Genomic DNA, 19,965 nt, shown 5'->3' with positions numbered 1-19,965 from the left:
CCATATTATTTTCAATAGAGTTTGAAGCAGATGACATTTTCACTAACAGTGAAGGAAGAGTCCATTTTCACCACAACCCTGCCAACAAGCCTTTGTGATATATGCTATTCTCACTGGCATGAGATAATCTTATTGTTTTGATTTGCATTTTCCTAATCATAAGTGATGATCAAAATTTTTCATATGTCTTTTGGCCATCTTTATGTCTCCTTTGAGGAAGTGTCTATTCATTTTCTTTCCCAATTTTTGGATGGGATTGTTGAATTATTTGTTGTTGAGCTTTGTAACAGTAAAATATTACAGATCTTGGATATTTGCCCTATATGTGATGTATTGCATTCAAATAAATTTTTCCCATTTAGTAGGGTGTCTTTTTATTTTAACTTGAGTTTCTTTTGCTGTTCAGAAGCTCTGCAATTTGTGGAAACATGTTTTTTAAAGTAAGACAACATGGAAGTGATCCATCATTTGTGGTTGTAGGGTCACAGAATGTGAAAAAGACTTTGTAGTAATGACTCCAAATTTGACACACTTGTAGATAGGAAACATTTAGTTTCATATATCAGTGAAAGTATTTTTCTAATCAAGGAAAATATTTTAAAAATATGCTTGTTCAAACAATTTATGGCATTTGTTTAAATATAGATCTTTATATATATTCTTGTCATTTTATTAGTGTACTTCCCCACAACAATAGTTTGACACTTGCGCTCAAATTTCAATATATTTTAAAACACCTAAACTTAAATATATATCAAACTTAAGTATTCTCTTCTATAAGTTTAAATACAAAAGGTAGTTGTAATTTTTATTCTTTATTTTTTCTGTTTTTATTGAGGCACCAATGATTTGTAATATTATTCATGATAGTTTCATGCATATATTGCTCTAACACCACATACTTTCCACAAAAGTGTCAGCTTCCCTCCTCCAATATCCCATTGACCAATCCACCCCTTGCTCCTTTTTGGTTCTATAGACAAACTCTCAGGATCTATCATTTGATATTCTCTTACTATGTTTATAGCACAGCGGGTAGGGTGTCTGCCTTGCACGCAGCCAACATGGCCGACCTGAGTTCGATTCCTCCGCCCCTCTCGGAGAGCCCGGCAAGCTACCGAGAGTATTCGATATGCCAGACACAGTAACAACAAAGTCTCCAATGGAGACGTTACTGGACCCGCTAGAGCAAATTCCTTTTCTTAGTTCCTTTAAACAGAACTGAGTTTTCCTAGAGGAGATAAAAGTAGCCAATAAACCAGAAGGAACCTAGGGACAGTAGAGAGGGTCTTTGGCACTTTGAAAGTAGTGGAGGTACAATAACATTGAATACCTAAAGCATAAACATTTCCCTGTAATTAAAATCATGTTACATCAGCAACAATAAAAATAAATTTATGAACTGGTGAATAAAAAATAGTACAATATCTGGTGAATGTCAGTGAGACTTTCACTATCAAGAAAATTCATGGAACTATTTTCCAGATGAAGCAAAATCAACATATTTGTATAAAAGTAAGTAAAAATCAAGCCTTCCAACTGCTGCTCTGGAAGCTTGGGGCCACTCCTGGATTCTCAGTTAACGTAGGAAAAGCTGGAGTATTTGGCTGATGCTCCTCTAGTCTTGTACTGCTGAGGACTCTCTGAGGCATCCCAGCTGTGTTTGAGCCAGGGCTATATCCTGGAAGCTTTCAGGTCTCTACCCAGAGAGGCTCAGGGATTCATGTGGTGCCAGGGACCAAGCCAGAGTTGGTCTCATGCACCTTAACCCTTATCCTACCTCTCTAGTTTCATCAGTGTTTTTTTTCCTCTGACACAATTGAAAAATATATTTTAGAGTTCTTAACAGACACCTAAAGACAGAACTAGAGCAAGAGAAATGGTATTACAAGGGGTGTTTTAAGGTCAGTATTTCAGTAGCTGCTGTTTTTGATTAAGTGTCATGTAGACTAGTTCTCCTTACAGAATAACATTAGCTTGTAAAAACCAAAGGCTTGGTGGCCTTAATAGACGACAATAACCAATAGTTTAACTGTGCCAGATACTTCTGTCAAAAATACGAAGCTGTGTCAATATTTGCCATTGTTGCTGTTCTTGCCTGTGCTCTTAAAGAACAGTGTTGCCTGGCCACGAAGAGGGTGTGGTGAGAATGAGACATCTCTCTGTTCCATTAAAGGCTAACAGAGTTGTGCTTGCTTTTTAATTTTTTTCCACCAGGAACAGTGAAGTTTGGACTGTCTGGAGTCTTTTGTGGTTTGCATTCACTTCTGAATTCAGAGTCCAGGATAAGAAAGTTATTGGCAACTACCAGCATGCAAGTCAGAAAAATGCCAGGCTGATGTAATACAGGCTTCTATTTCACTTCAGAATGAAAATTTAATGTTCCTTGAGAGTCTGTTACAGAGCAATTCATTTGGGTTATCTTATGAATGATGGGTTCTGAAAAATAATGTTTGTACTACATATTTTTGTGGCTATTTCAGAAAATGCATTACAAGAGGCAAGCAGCCAGCAGCACAAATTATGTTTGAGAACAAGAACTGTTTCAGCACAATCTGAGTTTTGGTTTATCTCTTTAGGGTAAAGGTAAAAGGTTGTCTAGAGTAGAACAAGCTCTTTGTGGAAGGTGCTGTAAGAACTTTTCCCCTCTTCACCCTCTGTGGGCAGTTGAATCATTATATTTTTCTACTTAGTATTAGCCTACATACTCTTTTAAAAGAGTGAAAAACAAAATGAAGAAAAAAATTAACCATAGAAATGCAACTATTGTCCACATACTGATGCATAGCCTTCCAATACAATAGTTCTTTTGTGTCTTTAGTCTTTGAGAACTTAATATGATCAGAAATATATGAGATCAATAAGAACCTCTGTAATTGTGATTAGTATCAGCATTATTCAGTGTTTAACTGAATGCATTATTTCACTGTAAAAAGACAGAAGTTGTTTTCAGATTCGCCCTAATGATACCTTACCATCTATAGCCCAGCATCTCACAATTAAAATGGATTAGATAACAAGCTCTAATATTAAAATCAATAAGTATAAAAAATTAATGTGAAAATTGTTGTATCTGATTATGGGATTTTTAAGACGTTGACTAAGAATTTATTAAGCTGCTTGTTGCTAACTGAGCCATTAGTTTTCTTGTTTTTTTGAGTTTAGTTGGCTTCTATGTTACTTTTCTATCTAATCTGATTTGCTCCTACTAGAATTCCAGTATTGAGGAATACTTCTCCCAGTGTAGGGAGTGTTTTTTTTAACTCCAGTCATCATTTTTTTGTGGTGCAGAAGTTTCTTAAGTTGATATTCTGTTTCATTTATCTTTTTTTTATTCCATTTTCCTGGTCAATGGCATTAAGTCATTGCAAGTGCCTCTTTCAGTGTTATTAAAAGTTTTGCCTTATTTACACCAATATAATTTATGGATTCAGGTCTGATATTGAGGTCTTTAATCCATTTTTAATTGACTTTTGTGCATGTTCTGAGATATGGTCTGTGTTCAGGTTATACTTATGTCTGGCCAGTTATCTCAACACCATTTGTTGAAGAGGCTTTGCTTGCTCCACTTCATACTCTTTGTCCTTATATATAAAAATTTGACTCTAGGATCTCTGGTCTGAGTGTATTTTTATGCTTTAATTTTTAGTTTCAATACCTTATAATCTGAGTACTCTTTATAGTATAATTGAAATTTGGGTAAAAAAAGCATCCAATTTATTCCCTATGATTGCTTTGGCTTTTTTGTTTTTGGTGGCAGAGCCAAGGTTACTCCTTATAACATCGACATCATTATGTCAGCCTTTTAAAAATGCCATCTTTATGCATTCTGAAAATGGACTACAGACCGAACACGATGGCCACCCAATACCTCTATCACAAATCACAATATCCAAATTGAGAGAGAGTACAAAAGAGTATGCCCTGCCACAGAAGGTAGGCAGGGTTGGGGGAGATGAGGTGGGCATGGGGGAGGCACACTGGTATCATTGTTGGTGGAGAATGGGCACTGGTGGAGGGAGGGGTACTAAACATTGTATGACTGAAATATAACCACGAAAGTTTGTAAGTCTGTAACTGCACCTCACGGGGATCCATTACAAAAAAAAAGTGTCATCTTTATTTTTATTTTTATTTTAAGGGGGGGTTAATATGATTTTATTGCCTTGGCATACTATGATAAATATGTAGAAGAAACTACATATTTTAGTTAATGATTTTTTTTCAAAAATTTCAGTGTATCAAAGAGGAAAGAATGATCACTGCAGATTTTTTTAATTTTACTTTTTTTTTAAATTTTATTTTATTTTTTAAATTTTTACTAGTGAAACACCATGAGGAACAGTTGTAGACTTACAAATTTTTGTGCTTGGGTTTCAGTTATACAATGATCGAGTACCCATCCCTCCACCAGTGCCCATTTCCCACCACCACGGATCCCAGTATCCCTCCCACCACCCATCCCCCCCTATCTCACCCTGCCTCTGTGGCAGGGCATTCCCTTTTGTTCTCTCTCTTCTTTTGGGTGCTGTGGTTTGCAAAAGAGGCATTGAGTGGCAATGATGTTTGGTCTTTAGTCTACTTTCAGCATGCATCTCCCATCCTGGGAGGATTCTCACAACACCCTTTACTTGGTGCTTCCTTCTCTATCTAAGCTGCCTTTTCCCCTAGCATGTACGGCTGGCCTCCAAGCCATGAATTGAACCTCCTGGTACTTATCTAGGCTATTGTTGTGTGTTAGTCTCCTATTTTGTTACTTTATATTCCTCAGATGAATGCAATCTTTCTATGTCTGTCCCTCTCTTTCTGACTCATTTCACTTAGCATGATACTTTCAATGTAGTGCCACTTGCATGTAAATTTCATGATTTCATCCTTTCTAACAGCTGCATAGTTCTCCATTGTGTAGATGTACCAAAGTTTCTTTAACCATCCATTCTCGGACACCCAAGTACAGATGGTTAAAGAAACCATATGATTTTCACAATAGCCAAAATCTTTTTCCAAATTTTGGCTATTGTGAACAGTGCAGCAATGACCATAGAAGTGCAGATGTCATTTCGACTGTACTTTTTTGCCTCTCCGGGATATATTCCCAGGTGTGGTATTTCTGGGTCAAATGGGGGCTGAATTTCTAATTTTTTGAGAATTGTCAGTACTGTTATCCAAAAGGGCTGAACCAGTCGGCATTCCCACCAGCAGTGAAAGAGGGTCCATTTCTTGCCACATTCACACCAACACCAGTTACTCTTGTTCTTTTGGATGTGGGCCAGTCTCTGTTGTGTGAGATGATATCTCATTGTGGTTTTGATCTGCATCTCTCTGATGATTAGTGATGTAGAGCATTTTCTCACGTGCTTTATTGCCATTCAGATTTCTTCTTTGAGAAAGTTTCTGTTCATTTCATTGCCCCATTTTTTGATGGGTTTGGATGTTTTCTTCTTGTGGAGTTCAACCAGTACTTTGTATATCCTTGATAACAACCCCTTGTTGAATGTGTATTGGGCGAATATTCTTTCCCATTCAGTAGACTGTCTTTGTATTTTGGTCACTGTTTCTTTTGAGGTGCAGAAGCTTCTTAGTTTAAGATAGTCCCATTTGTCTATCTCTTTTTTCACTTGCTTGGCCAGTGGCATTTTGTCTTTGAAGATACTGTTTGCTTCAATATCGTGGAGGGTTTTGCCAACCTTGTCTTAAATTTACTTTATGGATTCCAGTCTGATGTTGAGATTTTTAAGGCATTTTGATCTTACTTTTTTACATGGTGTTAGTCAGAGATCTGAGCCCATTTTTTGCATGTAGTTGTCCAGTTTTGCTAGCACAATTTGTTTAAGAGGCTTTCCTTGCTCCACTTCACATGTCTTGCTTCCTTATCAAAGACTAGATCATAATATGTTTGGGGGGAGATGTCAGTATATTTAACCCTGTTCCATTGGTCTGTGGCTCTACCTTTGTTCCAGTACCATGCTATTTTAATTATTACTGCTTTGTAGTAGAGTCTGAGGTTGGGGAGGTTGATTCTTCCCATTTTCTTTTTTCTAAGAAATTCTTTAGCTACTTGTGGGGGCTTATAGTTCCATATGAATTTCAGGAGTGTTTGCTCCATTTCTTTGAAGAATGTCATGTGTATCGTTATAGGGATCGCAGGGAATTTGTACAATGCTTTAGGGAATATTGCCATATTGACAATGTAAATTCTCCCGGTCCATGAGCAGGGGATATCTTTCAATTTTCTCGTGTTCTCTTTTATTTCCTGAAGTAGCATTTTGTAGTTTTCTTTGTACAGTTCTTTTACTTCCTTAGTTAAGCTGATTGCTAAGCACTTGATTTTCTGGGGCACAATTGTGAACCGGACTTTTTTTTCAAGTCAATTTCTTCTCTCTCATTATTTGTGTATAGGAAAGCCATGGACTTTTGAGTATTGCTTTTATAGCCTGCAACTTTACTATAGAAATCTATTGTTTATAGGAGTTTCTTGGTAGAGCTTTTAGGGTTCCCTAAGTATAGTATCATATCATCTGCGAATAGCAAGAGCTTGATTTCTTCCTTTCTGAATGCGCTTAATATCTTTTTTTTTTGCCTAACTGCTATTGCAAGTACTTCCAGTATTATATTAAACAGCAGTGGATAGAGTGGTCATCCTTGTCTCGTCCCTGATCTTAGGGGGAAGTCTCTAGGTTTCTCCCCATTGAGAATGATGCTTGCTGTAGGCTTGTGGTAGATGACTTTAACTATATTGAGGAAAGACCCTTCTATACCCATTTTGGCAAAGGTTTTCATCATAAATGGGTGCTGGATCTCATCAAATGCTTTCTCTACACCTATTGATATGATCATATGATTTTTGTTTTTCTTTTGTTGATATGATGATTATGTTGATTGATTTTTGAATGTTAAACCATCCTTGCATTCCTGGGATGAATCCCACTTGGTCATGGTGTATGATCTTTTTAATGAGTTGTTAAATTCTATTTGCTGGTATTTTGTTGAGAATCTTTGCATCCATGTTCATCAGGAATATCGGCTTATAGTTTTCTTTTCTTGTGGTGTCTTTGTTTTCTTTTGGTATTAGAGAGATATGGGCTCCATAGAAACTGTTTGGGAGAGTTTCTGTTTCTTCAATATCCTGGAAAAGCTTGAGAAGAACTGGCAATAGGTCCTCTTTAAATGTTTGGAAAAATTTGCTAGTGAACCCACCTGAACCTGAGCATTTGTTTTTTGGAAGACTGTTTATTACAGTTTCAATTTCCTTGATGTTACTAGGACTATTAAGGTACGCTAGATCTTCTTGATTCAGCCTTTGGAGATTATAGGTATCCAGGAATTTATCCATTTGTTCTAAGTTCTCTTGTTTCATGGCATACAGATTTTCAAAGTAGTATCTGATGATCTTTGGAATTTCTTTGGTTTCTGTTGTGATTTCCCCCTTCTCATTTGTGATTCGGTTTATTAGGGTTATCTCTCTCTCTCTTTGTGAGTCATGCTAGTGCTTTATCAATCTTGTTTATTTTCTCAAATAACCAGATCTTGGTTTCATTGATTTTTTGGGTTGTTTTTGGGGTTTCCATATCATTGATTTCTGCTCTAAGTTTTATGATCTCTTTCCTTCTGCCTGGTTTGGGCTCCTTTTGTTGGTCCTTTTCTAAGATCTTGAGCTGTGAAGTCAAGTTGTTTTTGTGGGCCCCTTCTTCCTTCCTGAGATATGCTTGCAGAGCTATAAATTTTCCCCTTAGCATGGCTTTAGCTGCATCCCATAAGTTCTGGTAGCTTGTGTCTACACTCTCATTTCTTTCCAGGTATCTTTTGATTCTGTCCTTGACTTCCTTCCTGATCCACTCATTGTTCAACATTGAGTTGTTTAACTTCCAGGTCTTTGATTTCATTCTTTGTGTCTGTGTGTGATTCCCTTCTATCTTCAGTGCATCATGGTCTGAAAAGATTGTTGATACTAGTTCTATCTTCCTGATTCTATGGAGGTATTTTTTGTCACCTAGCACATGGTCTATTTTGGAAAATGTTCCATGTGCACTAGAGAATAATGTGTATTCTTTCTTTTGGGGGTGTAAATCCCTGTATAGGACTATGAGCCCTCTCTCTTCTATTTCTTCCCTCAAAGCCAATGTTTCCTTGCTGAGTTTTGTTCTTGTTGATCTATCCAGAGGTGATAGGGTGATGTTGAAGTCTCCGGGTACTATTGTGTTGCTAGCACTGCCCTCCTTAAAATATGTTAGCAGTTGATTTAAATATATTTGCTGCTCCCTCATTAGGTGCATAGACATTTAAGAGTGTGATTTCTTCCTGTTGTGCATATCCCTTAATAAATAGAAAATGGCTTTTTCATTGAGATTGTTTCCCTGATCTTCTGTTACTCCAGTGATTCTAATATTGTTCTTCTTACAATCATCTCCTAAGCCTCTGATTCGCTCTAGAGCTATTTTGAGGTCTCTTGCCATTGTTTGTTGTTGCCTGTAGGCTTTGTGCAGCTGATCTTCCAGCTCACTGATTCTGTCTTCAGCTGTGGCCATTCTACTGTTGAGGGCAATGATATATTTAAGTTGCTGAAGAAATATAACTTAAAACTATACATAAAACACATTCATCCAAATGTGAAGTTTAAATAAAGAATCATTAGGTGAGCAAAGACTAAATTTGATTACGTTTGGCAGTTTACTGGAAAAATCATTGAAGTATTAATTTAGAAGAAATCGAAGCTAAAAGGAAGATTTCAAAAAGAAATTTGTAGAAATATTGGTGATTTCAACATGATCTGGTTGTAAGTGCAATAATAGTCACTGTGGATAGATTTAGCTGGAACAAAATATAAGATCATGTATTAGGATGATTAGAAAGTATGATGAAATATTACTGAAGTATTTCTAATTTTATTTCATATAAGGTAGAGATATCAATTATTAAAATAATATATGCAGAACACTATGACCTTAGCTAGAACAAAATAATTATGTTTGACAAAAAATTTAACTTCTCAGAATATGTTCCTTCATTTTGGGTACCAAATAAATGTAGCACCTGTAGGGTAACATTGGTTTATCCTTTCAGCCTTGCAGCAGGGAACTTGGGTTTATTGGGTTACACCCATTACAGTGCTCCTGAGTCACTCCCATTTCTCTGTGTTTTTCTGTAAACTCTTCTCTGTGCTTTCCTCCTCAACCAGTTACTCACCTTTTTCCCCTACTAGATTATGTTAACTTGTAAGGATACTCAGATACTCCTAAGGACACTGAACTTGTATTGTAATTTAAATATTGCTTTTCCCCATCTTTTGTATAGTTTACTTTAAAGCAATGTTCTTTTTGTATGGACATAGGAAGACAGTTAATATTTTGCTTTTATAACTTGGGAGTTAATTGACTCTGAATAATATTCACTCCTAGTTATCTGCTCTCTTGACTTAAGCCTCAGTTGCCCTTATTTGCTTAGCACCCCATCAGCAGGGTCCCAATGAGGGACTGAATGGACCCAGGGCAAGCTGTGAGCTACCCTGGCATTGAAACGGGCCAGACCAAAGCACCACAATACTCAGCCATACGTCAAGAGCATGGTCATGGACAAACTCTGTCATGACCCAAAAGAGGTAACTGATTAAGGACCCTGCTGGGGTTAGGAAGACTAACCTGGCCTGAGGACTGTGGTCTGGAATACAAGCAAGACTAACCTGGCCTGAATACTGTAGTCTGGAATACATAGTGAGATGTCCTCAGAAAGAGCCAAACTTTAAGCTTGATATCTCTTACTGTGCTTATACAAAATGACATTGTTAGAAATATTAGAAGTAAATTTACTACAACTATTTAAGTGGATTACTAGCTGAGGAAAGAAGAAAGCAACACACCCTGAATGGAATCCTGCACTTGAGCAGATCTCCTAGTAATCTGAAGTAATCTCTTTAGATGAGATTTTGTCCTTGAGTTAATCTCCTGGAGGAGTGGCTTTACCTCTTTTTGTTGATTTGCCAATGTTCAACCCCACCTTTGTATCCCCACCCTACATGATTTCTATATAAACTAGGCTGTAAGAATGGACAGGGGAAGCCGGAAGGAGAATGAGGGGGAGCAAGAAGGAGAACGAATGAAGATCCAGAGAGAGAAGCAGAAGGGGAATCAGAAGAGATGGAGAGAAGATTGGAGTGAAGTAATTGATACCGACCATCCTGGCCCTTGTTCCTTCCTTCGCCTGCCCATAGCTATTGGCCTCCCTGGAGTGGAGGAAGTGGAGACCACTGAACACAGGCGGCCTAGAGAGAGATGGAGTGTTGCAGCCCTTTGGTGAATACACAGCACCATTCCCAGAAAACCTTTGTGACATCTGAAAGAATGGAGATCTAGATTTGTAAGCACAATATTTGCACAAGAGTCAGATTTAACAAAATGTACAGTAGCTACAGTTAAAAAAAAGTGCTACCAGTAGAATCAGCATAAGTTGTTGTAGCTATAATAGTAAAATAATTTATTTTAATATATGTATATATTTCTTAATTTTGCCTTTATGTCAAAACAGACTCCTGAGCACACCAGTAATTTTAAAATTATTTCAACATCCTGATACTTAATGCATCAGGTATTTACAAATTATGAGTGTAGGGGAAATCTAGCAACAGGAAGTCCACAGTTCCTAATCTCTTTTTGAGCTTGCGTGTTGAGAATCTTTTTGTTTAGCAGTTTTATGAGTCATTTATAAGCACTGAGTGCTATCTATAAAATTGAATCATCATGTCCCTGTTGGGTCCAGTTAGAACAGCTTGTATTGTGGTTGAGGATTTAGAGAGGTTGGAATGAAAAACTATTTATTATATAGCTAAAATTAAGAATCACTTTTTCTTAGTAGGGCCTGAGATCTCCTTATATGCTTTATCGCAGGTATAGTCCTGGTCTTTGAGCTCAGAACAGTGGTATTTGGGTGACTCCCAAGCCATATCCAGAGAGGTATAGTGCAGCTATGGTTCTACCTGGCAGTACCAGGGGGTGGGGATGGGGTAGCATACAGTGCAGGAATTAAATTTAGGATATTTCACATATAGGCACAGCTTTACCACTTAAGTTACCTTCTTGAAGCCTATAGAATTGCTTTTCAGGGGCTATAGTGATAGCACAGTGGGTAAGGCATTTGTCTTGCATGCAGCTGACCCAGATTCGATTCCGAGAGTCCCATATATTCCCCCCAAGCACCTTCAGGAGTAATTCCTGAGTGCATAATCCAGAAGTAACCCCTGTGCATCACCGGGTGTGACCCAAAAAGCAAAAACAAACAAAATAATAATAATTTTCACGTAAACAGAAAATAGGTAAGAACAATGAAAGGATTCTTGAACTAGTAAATAAATATGAAGAAAGCATAAAAAATATAATTTAGAGAAATAGAGGTAAAAGTATGGTAGGAAGATGATGAAATATGGAACTCAAGTAGAAAGATCCAACATGCATTCAATTATAATAAGGCACTGCAGCACTGTAGCACTATTATCCTCCCATTATTCATCAATTTTCTCCCCTCCGAAATCCGACACGCCATTTCGTCGGTAAAGAAACAAACAGCACTCGGCCCAGACAAGGTCAGACCTGAACACCTGAAGAACCTGCCGTCAGTACTCATCAATACACTGGCTCGGCTCTTCACTCGCTACCTGTCTAGTCATCCTGAATAGGATTGGCAGAGCATTAGATGAAGGACAACCATGCGAGCAAGCAGGGTTCCGCAAAGGATTCAGCACCATCGACCATATCCACACGATAACCAAGCTCATTGAGGTTTCTCGGGAGTTCAAGATGCCGCTCTGCTTAAGGTTCATTGATTTAAAGAAGGCCTTTGATTCTGTTGAGACGGAAGCGGTCATTGAAGCCCTAGCCAATCAGGGCATTCAAGCCCAATACATCAGGATCCTCCGTGAGCTCTATTGTGGATTCACTACCAGGATCTCACCATTCTACAAAGAAGTGATCGTTGATGTCAAGAGAGGGGTGCGGCAGGGTGATACCATTTCACCGAAACTCTTCAGTGCCACCCTCGAGAACATCATGCGACGACTGGAATGGGAAGGAATGGGAGTGAAGATAGATGGTCGGAAATTACACCACCTCCGCTTTGCTGATGACATTGTTTTCATAACACCAAACATCAGCCAAGCGGCACAAATGCTGGCCGACTTTGACCGTGAGTGTGGAAAGGTAGGACTACAGCTGAATCTTACGAAGACAATGTTTATGAGAAACAGCCTTGTTCCTGACGCCCCATTCGCTCTCAATGGAACGACCATCTCCGAATGCAACAGCTATGTGTACCTAGGTCGAGAGGTCAACATGACAAATGACCTGGCACCCGAGCTGCGCAGGAGGAAGAGAGCGGCTTGGAACGCCTTCAAGAACGTCGAAGAAATAGCTAAGAGGATGAAGAACCTCCGGCTCCGGGCACATCTCTTTGATTCCACTGTTCTTCCTGCATTAACATATGCCTCAGAGACCTGGGCCCTACGCAAACAAGATGAGAACGCCATTCAGGTCTCCCAAAGAAGAATAGAAAGAGCTATGCTTGGAATATCACGTTTCACTCAATTGAGAGAAAGAATCCGGAGTTCTGATATCCGTCGACGATCAAGGATCAGGGACGCTGTCTCATTTGCCAAGGTGTCGAAAATCAGATGGGCTGGTCACGTAATGAGATTTAAAGACGACCGTTGGACTAGAGCTGTTACTGATTGGATTCCACGGGATGTCAAGAGACCGCGTGGCCACCCACCTACCAGATGGTCAGACTTCTTCCTGAAGATCATGAACGATCGGTTTGAGGCCCTTCATGTTCCCGGAGCGAACAGATGCCATTGGGCTACACTAGCACGCGACAGGGACAAATGGAGACGTTACTGGCGCCCGCTCGAGCAAATCGACGACTAACGGGAAGTTAAGTGATTAAATGATTCATCAATTTGCTTGAGCAGGCACCACTAACATCTCCATTGTGAGAATTTTTGTTACTGTGTTTCGCATATAAAAAACGTCATAGGGAGTTTCCCAGGCTTTGCTATGCGGGCTGGATACTCTCAGTAGTTTGCAGGGTTCTCCAAGAAGGATGGAGGAATCAAACTCTGGTTGGCTGCATGCAAGGCATATAGCCTACCCGCTGTGGGACAATGACATATGGGAAAAGGAAAAGTCAGGAGAAAAAGATTATCCATTTTAATTTTTAAAAATTTCACTCATATCCTGTGTTAAAATGATATTTCTAGTCCCTCACAACCCTTTCATCCCTCACCACTGCCAGTTCTGTACTTAAAGAAGAAAACAACAACAGCAAAAATTCACTCATATTACATTGCAAGATATTAACCTGCCTTTTGAAAACATAAATAACAGACTAAAGACAAGTTTGAAAAAAACAAAATATTTCATTAACATGATTAGCAAACTTTATAGAATGGAAATAAGCTTGAAACACTGCACCATGCTGTAGAATCACACTTTTGTAGAGTCAGTATTTTTTCAATCTTATGAATTAATTTTTTTAAATTGAGACACAAAATTAAGTCACAAATCAACCTTTTAATTACTTTTAAATTACTGGTTTAACATAGTCTATATAATCAACATATTGGAATGATATTTAGTAAATAATATATACTATATTGTGCAATATCCACATGTCTAAAGTACATATTTTTTCAGAGTATTTTTTGCCTAATGTTAATAAGATAATTACTTCTGCAATGTACGAATTTCTATGTATTCTAGAAATAGATTCCTTATCAGATATTCAAAGTTTCAAATAGGTTGACTTTTCATTGGGTTGATAATTTTCAAGAATGTGCAGAGTGGTTTAGTTTGATGTAGTAATACCATTTTTGGTACAAATGAGTTACATGCTATATCCAAGATAACATTGCCAAGAGAAATGTCAAGCAATGTATTGCCTATATTCTAAGAAACGCATGTCTTAAATACATTTGAAGTTGAATTTTTTTAGGGTGTAAAACAAAGGCCAATATTATTCTGTGGCACATGGAATCCAATTTTCCTAATATAGATTGTTAATGAAATAATTATTTCCTAATTGTTTTATGCTGTCATCCTTGTCACAGATAAATTTACATAGATTAATATATATTTTATTATATAACGAGAGCAATATCACAGTGAGTAGAGCGTTGCCTTGCACGCCACTAACCTGACTAACCTGGGTTCGATTCCTCCACCCCTCTTGGAGAGCCTGGCAAGTTACCGAGAGTATCTCACCTGCACGGCAAAGGCTTGCAAGCTACCTGTGTGTGATGTATTCGATATGCCAAACACAGTAACAAGTCTCACAATGGAGATGTTACTGGTGCCCGCTTGAGCAAATTGATGAACAACGGGAGGACAGTGCTACAAAGCTATATTTCTGAGATAATTTTTTGACTTTAATATTTTCCTTTGGTTTTATATAAAAATAGCAATACTGTTTTATTTTTATTTATTTATTATTCTGGTTTTGGAGACTTTGTTGTTACTGTGTCTGGCATATTGAATACTCTCGGTAGCTTGCTGGGCTCTCCAAGAGGGGCGGGGGAATCGAACTCGGGTCAGCCATGTTGGCTGCTTGTAAGGCGAACGCCCTACCCGCTGTGCTATCGCTCCAGCTGGTATGAGGACATACCAGGTGGTGCTTAGAGCTTACTTTTGGCTGGTGCTCTGGGATCACTCATGACATGAATTACGGGAACCACATGGGGTGCCAGGGGGTCAGTCACATGCTAGTTAAGCACCCACCCTACTATATTATCTCTCTGAGTCTAAGCAGTACTATTTAAAATATTGAATTTGGAAACCAGAAATTACAAGATCTTCAATTTGTTCTTTCTAGGATTGCTTAGTCTATTTAAAATCTTTGTGGCTTCATAGAAATTTTTAAAGAGTTTTCACATCTGTGAAAAATGCCATTGAATTTTTTGATGGAAATCACATTAATCTCTAGATTGCTGTGTATAGTATACACATTTTCACATTATTACTCTTTCCAATATTGATTTTTTTCATAAACTTTTTTTTATTTGTGCATTATGGTTTTCAGTACACTCGTCATTCAGCTTCTGGTGAATTTCCTAGGTATTTTATGTTTTTTTTATTATTGTTTAGATAGGATGAATTTTGTGATTTCCTTTTCAAATAGATCTTTGTTATTAAATAAAATGTCACCAATTTTTCTTTTTATTTAACAGGTATATGAATGTGTAGTTTTCATTTCTTTATGTCTATGTTCCAGAGTAAAAGTTGTCATCAACAAATGAGTTTGGAAGTGTTCCCTCCTTTTTCTTTCTTTTTTTTTTTTGACAAGAGTTTGAGAAGAAAGAGCCTAATCATTACTTGACATAGTTGTTCACATTAGTTTCTAAATACATGCTTTGATTTTGTGATACCAGTTGTAATGCCTTCTTTTTCAACTTGTGATTTTATTTATTGAGTGTGCTATTTTTCTTTTAAATCAGCTTAAAATTTGCCATTTTAAAAATCTTTTAGAAATCATTCTCCTGGCTTTTCCATTGTGTTTTCTTTCATCTATTTTCATTCTAATTTTTATTACGTATTTTCTTTCACTAAATATAGGATTAATTTATTCTTTTCCATTCCTTGAGGGATAAATTAGGCTGTTCATATGAAATATTATTTAATCTAAGTATTTCATTACTGTCAATTTCCCTATAGTTTTTCTTTTTCTGTATCCCTTAAGTTTTGGTACATGCAGTTTTCTTATATTTTTATTTATCTTAAGATATTTTTAGTTTCACCTTGATTTTTCCTTTAACTTATAAATAAGGGCTGGAGTGATAGCACAGCAGAAAGGGTGTTTGCCTTGCATGCGGCCAACCTGGGTTTAATTCCTCTGTCCTCACAGAGACCCCAGAAAGCTACTGAAAGTATCTAGCCTGTCCGGAAGAGCCTGGCACGCTCCCATAACATAGTCAATATGCCAGAAACACTGACAACAAGTCTCACAATGGAGACGTTACTGGTGCCTGCTCTAGCAAATCGATTAACAAAGGGAGGACAGTGCTACAGCGCTACCTATAAATAACTCCAGGAATGAGTTGTTTAATTTGTATATATTTGTAGTTTTTCTTTCTGTTATTGATTAATATTTTTTATTGTGACCAAAAAAATGCTTTTTTTTCTTTATTAGTCATACTCAGTAATGCACAGGGGTTACTCCTGGCTCATGCACTCAGGAATTTCTCCTGGTGCTTGGGGGACCATATGGGATGCTGGGAATCAAATCCCGGTCACCCATGTGCAAAGCAAACACCCTACCTGCTGTTGTATTACTCCAGCCCTGGAAAAAAAAAAAAACCTTTGAGTAATTCTTTTCTTCTTAAATTTACAAGAATTCCTTTGTTACCTGTCAAATAATCTGACCTGCAAATGTCCTGGTTGTTCTCAGATATAGTTACAGTTGAAGTTTTCTGATATAACTATAGCCAAACCTGTTCTGGTTTTGTTATCATTTGCATAAAATACCATTTCCCTTTTGTTATATCTAAGTTCTAAAATCTAAAGTGTTTCTCTTGTAAAGAGCATACTATTTAGCCATTTAAACACTAAAATTTTTGATTGGAGATAGCTGCCACTGCGGAGGCTGTGGCTAGCTGGGCTGCTGAAGGCCCAGCTGAGGGCAAGATGCTGAGCAACCTGCAGGTCATTGACCTCCTCATAGCTGAAGCACCCAACTTGGATGTCACTGGTGTCAGGACAGTGCTGCTATCCCACTTCAAGCAAGCTATTGAAGTGGAAGGAGACAGTTCAGATAATATTGAATTAACTGTTTCAACTGTACTCCAAACAAGAAATCAACCAAAGGCAAAGGTAAAAACAGAAAGCGATGAGCTGAGTGGATATGCTTCTGTGAAAGATGGTGCTTTTGTCAAGGACTGTGAATGGAGAATCAAGAGACACATGAGCAAAATAGAAATGACGAGCTACAGGGTTCTAAAGAATCTGGAGAAAATGAAGAAAAAAAATGCTGTTTCCAAGGAGTTATTTATAGCAGAAGACAAATAGAGATCTCATGAATTAATAGAGGTAGAAGCAATAGAAGACATAGAAAAAGAGGACATCAAAAGTCAGGAAATTGAAGCTCAAGAAGGTAAAGATGATACCTTTCCAATTGCCCAAAATGGTGAGGAAGAAAATATGAAAAGAAGGGAGACTAGCTGAGGCTGATCAAACAGCTCACGAAGAGACAGAAGCTAATGAGACTGTGTGAGAAGCTGAGGATGAAACATCTCGGTCACAGTCCAGGTTGAAGAAGCCATCCTCTGGATTTTGATGGTGATGAGCTCCTAGAAACAGGTCACTTAATCACTTAATCACGTAACTTCCCATTAGTCGTCGATTTGTTCGAGTGGGCACCAGTAACGTCTCCATTTGTCCCTGTTGCATGCTAGTGTAGCCCAATGGCATCTGTTTGCTCTGGGAACATGAAGAGACTCAAACCGATAGTTCATGATCTTGATGAAGAAGCCTGACCATCTGGTAGGTGGGCAGCCACACGGTCTTTTGACACCCCGTGGGATCCAGTCGGTAACAGCTCTAGTCCAGCGGTCATCTTTAAATCTCATTACATGACCAGCCCATCTGATTTTAGACACCTTGGCAAACGAGGCAGCATCCCTGATTCTTGATCGTCGACGGATGTTGGAACTCCGGATTCTTTCTCTCATTTGAGTGAAACGTGATATTCCAAGCATAGCTCTTTCAATTCCTCTTTGGGAGACCCAAATAGCATTCTCATCCTGTTTATGTAGGGCCCAGGTCTCTGAGGCATATGTTAATGCAGGAAGAACAGTGGAATCAAAGAGATGTGCCCGGAGCCAGAGGTTCTTCGTCCTCTTAGTTATTTCTTCGACGTTCTTGAAGGCGTTCCAAGCCGCTCTCTTCCTCCTGCGCAGCTCGGGTGCCAGGTCATTTGTCATGTTGACTTCTCGACCTAGGTACACATAACTGTTGCATTCGGAGATGGTCGTTCCGTTGAGAGTGAATGGGGCGTCAGGAACAAGGCTGTTTCTCATAAACATTGTCTTCGTGAGATTCAGCTGTTGTCCTACCTTTCCACACTCACGGTCAAAGTCGGCCAGCATTTGTGCCGCTTGGCTGATGTTTGGTGTTATGAAAACAATGTCATCAGCAAAGCGGAGGTGGTGTAGTTGCCGACCATCTATCTTCACTCCCATTCCTTCCCATTCCAGTCGTCGCATGATGTTCTCGAGGGTGGCACTGAAGAGTTTTGGTGAAATGGTATCACCCTGCCGCACCCCTCTCTTGACATCAACGATCACTTCTTTGTAGAATGGTGAGATCCTGGTAGTGAATTCGCAATACAGCTCACGGAGGATCCTTGATGTATTGGGCTTGAATGCCCTGATTGGCTAGGGCTTCAATGACCGCTTCCGTCTCAACAGAATCAAAGGCCTTCTTTAAATCAATGAACGTTAAACAGAGCGGCATCTTGAACTCCTGAGAAACCTCAATGAGCTTGGTTATCGTGTGGATATGGTTGATGGTGCTGAATCCATCTAGTTCTTACTCTGGAGAAACTGGCAAGCTACCAAAAGTACCCTGCTCACATGGAAGAGTCTGGCAAACTCCCCATGGCGTATTCAATATACCCAAAACCAGTAACAATGATGGGTCTCATTCTCCTGACCCTGAAAGAGCTTCGAATGTGGCATTTTTTAAAATTGACAGCTAGGACGAAGGAGACGTTACTGGGGCCTGCTTGAGGCAATCGATGAACAACAGAAAGACAGTGATACAGTGATACAGATGCACGGTTTGGCCATGAATCTGACTGTCGCCAGCAGAACCCATTCAGCGATTTGGATCATCCAGAGAGGAACAGGTGTGCCCAGAGTTCTGTGCTCTATCCTTTGACAGGAGGGAATGCTTTATTGGCCAAAGTGAAGGGGGAAAGTCACGTCCTGCGTGCAGAGGAGATGTCAGCTTTGAAAGGTACCCTAAAAGTTTCAGTGATTCCAGAAGAAGCAGATCTCCATCAAGAAATGAACTTAGAGAAATAGATTGGCGAGAAGTGCAAGAGGAGCAGGGCCAATGGAGGACAGTAATGCTTCATGACCCTCCAGATATCCTGCTCCCCGAGCATCCCCAAGATGCCCGAGATGCTGACCCCAACCAATCAGGACCAGCAGCCTGGAACAGTGAAGGTGCCATGTCCTTTTACAAAAGGGAAGCCAGGGTTGAGTGAGCAGAGCGGTCTGGGAGAGAAGTATCTAGACACATAAGAGGGAGCTCCCCTGGGGTTGGTAGCAATGCTTCAGGCTTCGGGACAGAGGCAGAGAGAGAGAAGAAACATCACAGATGGAGGAGGTGGGACACAGCACTATTCCGAGGAATGCCATGTGGTTGACGGCGATGGTTGGGACACAAGTGGACCAAGGAAAGAGTTGGCATGGGACATCCTGTAGGGTCCCAACTACCGTGACACACAGCAGATGGGCGGTGGCTGGTAAGGGGTAGGGATCATGACCCAGCTCGGAAGCGATGCATCCCCAGTTAATAGAATTGTGCAAATCAGTGGCAATTCCATGCTGAGAGGGAGCAGCTCTGGATTTAAGCCATTTATGGATGGGCCTTCATGACGATTATGAAAGAGCTCTTTGACATTGTTTCAAGTTAATTTATTGAAATCTTTTATGACCTTGATTGACTGCTTACCAAGAGGACCTCTGACTTGCTTGAAAGTTTGTTAGACATTTTTCTTAGCATGATTTTCTCAATTTTGGAGAAGATGTTTAAACAGTTCTGTTGTAACTTTTAATAGTTTTGTGTATTATTCAGCTTTTGATCTTGCAGAACTGAGACGCGTTTGGAAAGATTGGAATCCAAACCATTTTGTTTAATGCTGTGTGAACATAAAGAGCAGTTTCCAACTGTGCAGTGGTGCAGTTATAGTTTGATTTGCAGCATTAAC

The 19,965-nt window shown here is 39.0% G+C and overlaps 1 pseudogene; it reads left to right on the top strand.

Moving 5' to 3' along the window:
• Positions 1 to 10,038: 10,038 nt before the first annotated feature.
• LOC130034758 (SAFB-like transcription modulator) lies at positions 10,039 to 19,633 on the top strand (annotated as a pseudogene).
• Positions 19,634 to 19,965: the final 332 nt, after the last annotated feature.

This window comes from Sorex fumeus, unplaced genomic scaffold (assembly GCF_029834395.1).
Source record: "Sorex fumeus unplaced genomic scaffold, SorFum_2.1 ptg000061l, whole genome shotgun sequence".
Classification (NCBI taxonomy): Eukaryota; Metazoa; Chordata; class Mammalia; order Eulipotyphla; family Soricidae; genus Sorex; species Sorex fumeus.
Note: the sequence above shows the minus strand (reverse complement) of the source record. Positions and strands in the feature narration are given on the sequence as shown.